The sequence below is a fragment of the Telmatherina bonti genome (genome assembly GCF_933228915.1).
Source record: "Telmatherina bonti genome assembly, chromosome: 6".
Classification (NCBI taxonomy): Eukaryota; Metazoa; Chordata; class Actinopteri; order Atheriniformes; family Telmatherinidae; genus Telmatherina; species Telmatherina bonti.
In genome coordinates this window covers 9,932,909-9,940,287 of record NC_136624.1, presented here as the reverse complement: position 1 = coordinate 9,940,287, position 7,379 = coordinate 9,932,909, and the positions used below count along the sequence as shown (strand labels likewise).

Here is a 7,379-nt window from a genome sequence, read left to right as displayed (position 1 = left end):
TCTAGCAACATCCCAGCAATCTGTCAACTTTTCCTGAAACCGTCCCAGTGAGCTTAGATTCTAGAAACCTGCTAACGATCCGGAGATTTTACTCAGTCTGGGTGAAAGTCCTGTCATACATGGAAGGGTCCCTGAACGCCACTCAGTACGGTGTAGCTGAGCAGACTGCAGGGTGATGAATGTTGGAGAATGACGTACTGAATCCTGTCCTGAGGCCTCATTTACGAAGCTGTCGCACGCACAAAACCCGGCGTACGCCAATTGTAGTCAACTTTTGGGATTTATCAAAACACAACTTGGCGCCAACTCTGACCCTGGCGTACGCACAACATCTGGAGAAACTGCGACACCAAAGGCAGAAAAAAAAAACAGAGAGATGTTGTGAAATTGAAGACCTTTGTTCAAAATCAAATATAAATTTTTACACAGAATGTTGGACATTAACAGCATTTGCAAAAAAAAAAAAAAAAGAAAGGAAAATAGGAAAACGCATATTTGATATTGTTTCTCCACCATGTAAAACATCAACCACTAAAATGTGTTCTGAAACGAAGCAGTTCTACATGTTATAAAGACCATTTCACACAGTTAATAAGTCATACAGAAGCTGCCATAATAATAAAACTCTAAATGAATAATTGCATTAAATGACACCTGATCATTAGGCTGATCAGGTGTTTCCTCCACCTGCAGATGTACAAAACATGAAGTGATGGTTGGATATAAAATGCACCCAAATGCGTAAAGGCGCACAGCGGCTTATCTGTCCCTGCGGAGGAGCTTGGAGACTCTGGAGTCGAGCCTGGCACCTTCCAAAGGGAAATGACTGACAAGCTGGGGCTGTTCACCCCTTTTCCCAACCGAACAGAACTGTGTGCGCCACAACCAGCACGCCGTGGTGTAGCGGCCATCGGGCAGATGGAGGCAGGCGGCGGTGCCTCCATGCCCAGGAGGAAACCCGTTGTACAGCTGCAGATGTGTGCAGATAGTGGAGACGCTACATAACATGCTACTAAATGACGTCAGCGCTTCACCTGCGTTCACCTGATCAATCATCCAATCTGAATGATTGTGTTGTCAATCATCCTCTCATGTTGGAACCAAACGCTGCTGCTTTATGTCTAGAAGTGATGCAACACATCAGAGGTGGAGAATTCTCATTTATTCCCAAGTTTATCTTTAGTCTCATTTCTGTCAGGGTGGCGTTTATTTCTCTACATCTCCTGCACCTCCTCCTTCATGGTGACTATTGTGTCCTCTGAGGACACCGCAGCTAGGGTACAAGGTGGGATCACTGCCCCCCCCCCCCCCCTCGCCGACCACACCTGCAGCGCTGCACCCAGCAGAGACACACAGGAACACCAGTATGTTCCCAGTAAATAAACTGGAGTCAGAGACGTCTCATTTATGTACGTTCATTTTATAATATGAAACAAAGAAATGAACCACTTCAGCATCATCTGGAGCATTTTGTTCCAGCTTATCTCTGGACTCCTTCATTTTCCCCACCAGCTTCTAATCTGTGGGAGTGGGCAGCGGCCCCCCCTTCCTCCTCCTGTGGACCAAGATGTGCTCTCTCCCTACATTTTATTGTCTGGCCACTTTATTTGCACACACGTCCAGCGAAACAGGCGTGGGACGTGCGTGCGCACTGCTCATTAAATCGTGAAGTTTTTTTTGCGCCGTATTTCCTGTTTTCCGTACGTACGCCACCTGTAGTCAGCGTTGCTACGCATAGTTTGATAATTGAGGTCCTTGATGTGTCTGAATCACTTCCATCAGAATCAAACGTGTGACGAGTCAGGGGGTCACTCTTAACCTGCCGGGGCAGTGAGGTGGTGGACCGGGTGGAGCAGCAGTTCGCTGAGCTGCAGTAATGAAGTTCTGATATCAAGGAGGTCTCATTCTGAGGTTGTTTTTAAGTGGAGTCCAGAGAAAAATCCCAGGATGACTGTGTGTGAGTTTACGTTCCTCCTTTCCTCGCCTCATTAATCTGTTTTCTGAAACCGCTTCCTGTCATGTGATTCCTCCACGTGATGACTCAGCAGTGCTGATGCTGGGACACTGTCAGCTGTTTTTACCTGCTGAGTCACTGCAGCCAGGTGCAGCTTTCCTCCCCTGTTTACACCACAACGTTTCCACAAAAAAACGTTTCCCTTGCTTGTTTATTTCTTTGCATTTACACAACGGAACTGCTTCCTCATAAGACCACGAAACACAGCAGAGCTTTACGTACCAACCGTTAGCTCTGCGTCTAGAGCTGCAACTATCGAGTACTTTTGGAATCGGGTACTCTGTTGATTATTTCTTTGAGTAATTGAGTACTATTTTATTTATCATTTTATTACTTTATTTTATTTTTTTTTTACAATTTGTAAAACAAATACTAGAAACTCAACCAAAGTAAATCGATAAATGTATATTTGTCAAGCTGTTGCATGTGTTGTTACTACCTAATGCATGAAGAAAATGTTTTAGAAGTATCATAGTATCATCGCTCAATGTGTGGAGTAAAAAATCTCAACCTGTCGCAAAATTCTGCCTTTTAAAAGATTTAAAAGAAGAATTTGCGTAGAAAGGAGGACTGCCTTGTAAACATGTCCACAGTAAGAACTAGCAGATGTCTTGGTGGACGACACGCCTGTTAAAGGTGTGTCTGTTTAATACGGAATAAAAGTTTGCTGCAGGGACAGAGGCTCTGCCTGCCGTCACACGCTGCCTAAAACATGCGCTTTGACTCTGCGTGTGCAGGAGAGACAGATGAGGGATGGATTACAAGACGGTTAACGTGCGTTAGCAGCAGACACCTCGCCATGCCGTCACTGCTGACTGATATCACAGGTTATAACGCTGTACATTTAACAGTTGCTGCTGCTGTTGATATAAATCACGAAGCTGAATCTCCTCCTGGAGCGGTGAAGTGTGGGGGGGGGTGTTTCCTTTCAGGTGCAGCAACATTAACACACTGCACTACATTTTCTGTCCTTTTCAGTGTGAAATGGTCCCACACTTGCGACTTTTTCGGTCTTTTCCTCCCCTCTTCTTCATTCTCTGCCATTAGAGACCAAAGCAAGGAGGATCTTCAGACAGAAAGCAAACCGCTCGCTGCTGCTGTTTGAAACGTCCGTCATCAGTCCGAGTGAAACAGTCAGACTGTACAGACACACCGTAGGCCACAGGTTCTGGTTTTATAGATCTTATACATGTTTAGATGTTTTATATGTTTACTGAAACAGTGATGAGGTCCCTCCGCACAGCACAGTGGTCTGAGAATGCCGCGATGGTGCATAAATTAAAATATTGGCAAATAATTTGCCTCGATCAATTTTTGTACTCTAGTTACTCGAGTAATTGTTGCAGCCCTGTATGCATCCTTCCAGGTGGCATAAAGGCTCCACCAGACATCCTTCACCAGGAACATGACATGGAGGTCTGGTTGTGCTTTTCACAAGTGGATCTGAGTGAAGAAGTACAAAATGATGTGAAAAATGTCAGTTTTCTTTTTTTTTTTTTTTTTTAACCAAAAACCAATAATGTTAAGACAGGTTTCATGATTTTTTTTTTTTTTTTGTTTGTTTGTTTTTAAAGTCTTTCAGTGGCCGTGCTTGTTGGAGGCTTTGGGTGGATGTGTGCCGGTATGACAGCCTGGAAATAAATATCACTGTTTCCTTGTGAACCGTGGGGAACTTTAGGAGGACGGAGTGGTCTGTCCCCCCAGTAGCATGACTTTTAGCTCCCCGACACATTTTATAGCCGCATTTGTTGTTTATCATAAAACATAATTGTTTATGAATCATTATTAAATCGGCACACGTTACATCAAGATGAATCGTTTAAAGTGGAACTATTATGTGCATTTCAGGCTAATTTATTTTTATTTCTGAGACCAGAAGGGCTGGGATTGATGGAGTTATTGTCACAAATGGCTTTATTTACTTCAGACCGACCCTCTCCGTAGGCTGTCAGATCAGCCTGTGGGCAAAACGAGTGGATTGAGACTCTTCCGCATTAAGCCCCGCCTCCCGCCACTGCACTACATCGGGAGCGCGCACCACAACTGCTTTCGCCGTCATTGTAACATCTCATAAACAGAAGGATTAGGCTAATATGAACTCAATAAAAAAACAAAATACAATGTCAGCACATAGCATACAGCCCTACATGTTGGAACCTGAATCAGAGCCTGAAAACGAAGTGGAAAACAGCAACCCACAGCAACGAATGCAGCAGGATGTCTCTCTTTGGTAAACTCACCAGCCATCGTTGGAAATAACTTTATCCCACGTTTTCCACACGCCTGATGTATTTGTACATGCCCTTGTTAACCAGTTGAAGGTAACCAATCACCGAACCTTATCCCCCGGGACGTCACAAGGATTTCCAAGTAGAAAAAACTCTAAAACGACGCGTTTTTCGTTGCCATGGAAACCGAACGGAGAGAGTGCTGGAACTCACTCAAACATGCGTTTAGGTGATAAAAAACAGTGCCGTTCACATGTCTGATGAGGATTCAACACTGTAACATTGTAGAAAGCTCAGAAAACTCCAAATACCATAACACTCCTTTAAATAGTGAGTCTGCACACCCCTAGGTGGGAGGAAACGTGGATAATCAGCTTGTGAATCAGCTTTTAGATGCTGTAAAAATGGTGCTGAAAACGATTCAAATCAGCTTTATTTATACAAGCAAATCAACAGCAACGTGTCCTCCCGTCGTTTTACACACTTAAGACTCGTACACATCAGCCTTTTTGGTTCGAGTCTGACTCTGTTTGCCCAGAAAGTCCGCTTCATTTGGGGTAATGTGAATCCACAAAAAAATTTTGATTCGGATTAGAGAAGCGGCCTCGGTCCAACGCTGGTCTCTGTCTACTTCAAGTGGACCAAATACAGGAAGCGGACTACAAAACAAAGTGCATTGTGGGTTTGGTGCATGGCATCGCAGCTAAACACAACCAAAACAAAGACGTGTGTTGGATGGTGGCGGCTCTGGACGGGAATGTCTGGCGGGGAAAGTGTGGAAGAATGTGGTCAAAGTTCTAAACCAGACCACTGATCCGATGCAGCTGCGTGTTTTATGTCCTCTGGTGGAGAAAGAAACGTGTGAAAAGCTCTGATTTGTTTCTGAACACACACACACACACACACACACACACACTGAACAGAGTCTAGCGGACTATCCTGATGTGAATGTCCATCATCAGTCCAAACCAGTTCTCTGCGGTCCAGTAAAAACAAATCCAGTCTAGTTTATAAAAACTCTTCATATCTGAGGAAGAAACCAGATCTGCATGAAGACGTTCGCACACGGTCCTGGATCAGCTGAACACAGATTGTCCTCTGTCTGCAGATGATTCAGCTGCTCGACCGCCTGAAGCCTGGAAACCGCTGGAGAGCCTGGAAACCGCTGGAGAGCCTGGAAACCGCTGGAGAGCCTGGAAACCGCTGGAGAGCCTGGAAACCGCTGGAGAGCCTGGATGCTGAGGTCCACCTCTGATGGAGGATGCTGTCTGCAACGGTGGACCACCGCTGTGCTCCCTGCTGGACTTTGTCACTTTATGTTAAGAATGGGAGGATGGATGGATGGGGGTGGGGGGCTGGGTCCCTGTTTTACCTGTTCTACCTCACGTTAGTTCCTCTGATCTCCCTCCTGAGTTGTTGGCAGAAAAAAGACCTGTTTCTTTCCTCGGTATCTTCTCAGAGAAGTCGTGGATGCTGGTTTGGTTCTGGTTTGTTTGTATAAACTGGTTTCCACTGGTTTACATGATCTGGTTGGAGAACACCCCCCCTTCTCTCTCCTCCTGATCCATCACTGTAAACAGAACTTGCTGACGGAGCATCGGGTTGAACGTTCTCCTCTCTGGATGCTTCCGGTCCAAACTCTGCTGGCTTTATATGCAACACTCCTGGTCCCAGAGTGGAGGGATCAGAACTGGATCAGAACTGGACCTGTGGACTGGGATGACCTTTATCTGAGCCCGTAAATGCTTCCTGAGCCGTCAGTCTGGGTGGTGACATGTTTGTTTTAATGTATGAGAGCTCTGTTTCAATAAAGTTTGGAGATGCCTTGAATCTGTGTAACGTGGTGGAACCTCCTGGTGTTTGGACGGAGGGAAGCAGCTGGGATTAAACCTTTTCACGGTAAATCCTGCATTGTTCCTGCATCTGGATGTATAAATGTGGATTATGTTTGTTCAGGGGAAAAAAAATGAGTCAAATGTGTTGTAGTTCAGGTTCTATGTTCAGCACAAAGTGGTTTCCAGTGGATTACACCAGTAAAACAACCCATAAATAATAAACATTTTCTCATTGTTTCAGTGCAAAGAAGTAGAAGTTCACGCTTAATGCACTTTTCTTTTTTAGAAAACAAACTGAAATTTCAAGATAAAGTAAGTTTTGCCTGAGTAACACATTTATATTTAAACACACACACCTTGGAGAGACAGTAAAGGGACATAATTGAGGCAAGCAACAAGGTGAAATTACAGGTTGTAAAGCACAATGTGAGGTGAATATTTTCCCTGCATTCTGGGTCACAAACAGGAAGTTTCTCTGGAAAACCGGTCTGGTGAGTTCAGTCTCAGCCAAACTCCGACTTTGCACCTTTTTCAGGACGTGTTCGGGTGGTATGGACAGATTTATAACTTCAGTCATATTTTCAGATGTCGGTAAAATCTGTCCAGTGATGTACTCAAAGTAAACTGACCCCCTTAGACTGAATAAAAATCAGATATCATCTGATAAGTCTGCAGGTTTACCTAATTTCTCTTGAGTTGTGCAGTTTGACTTGTCTCCAGCAGAGGGCGCTGCCAGCCTGAGGACTGGAGCAGATCACAGTAAGGCCAGTCACAGCAGAAGCAGGAGAAATCCACTCTGCTCTAAAAACTAAACAGACCATAAGTATTAGTATGTAACTCCAAATGAGTCCCAGTCTGTCCAGTTAACAAAAAACACTGGTTGTGAATCAATTTCTCCTGCTGTTGTGCAAATAAAATGAAGTACTGGTAGAAAAGAGAAGGAATTACCCAGAAAAGGAATATTCCTGCAGGTGGTGGCCACAGATCATGTTTGCATCAACATGAGGCTTGGTACTGAGGTACTGCAGCCCACTCAGGATGGCACACGACTACACGCTGTAGGAAGGTTTGCTGTGTCTCCCAGCAGTGTGGAACACATGGAGGAGAGACCAGGAGACGTTGAGGGGGCCATAGGAGGACAACAACCCAGCAGCAGGACCACCATCTGCTCCTTTGTGCAAGAAGGAACAAGTGGAGCAAAATAACCCCCCAGCAGATCACTAATGTGCATGTTGCTGCTCAGACTGTCAGAAACCGCCTCCATGAAGGCAGTGAGAGGACCTTCGGCCTGTGTGCACAGCC

At 45.0% G+C, this 7,379-nt stretch overlaps 1 protein-coding gene across 1 annotated transcript in view; it reads left to right on the top strand.

Moving 5' to 3' along the window:
• Positions 1-6,313, top strand: part of LOC306757309 (serine/threonine-protein kinase 35-like) — an 11,913-nt gene extending 5,600 nt beyond the window's left edge. The window contains exon 3 of the mRNA XM_079242323.1: positions 5,351-6,313. The gene's annotated coding sequence lies outside the window, so the exon portion shown is untranslated. The remainder of the gene's footprint in view (positions 1-5,350) is intronic.
• Positions 6,314-7,379: the final 1,066 nt, after the last annotated feature.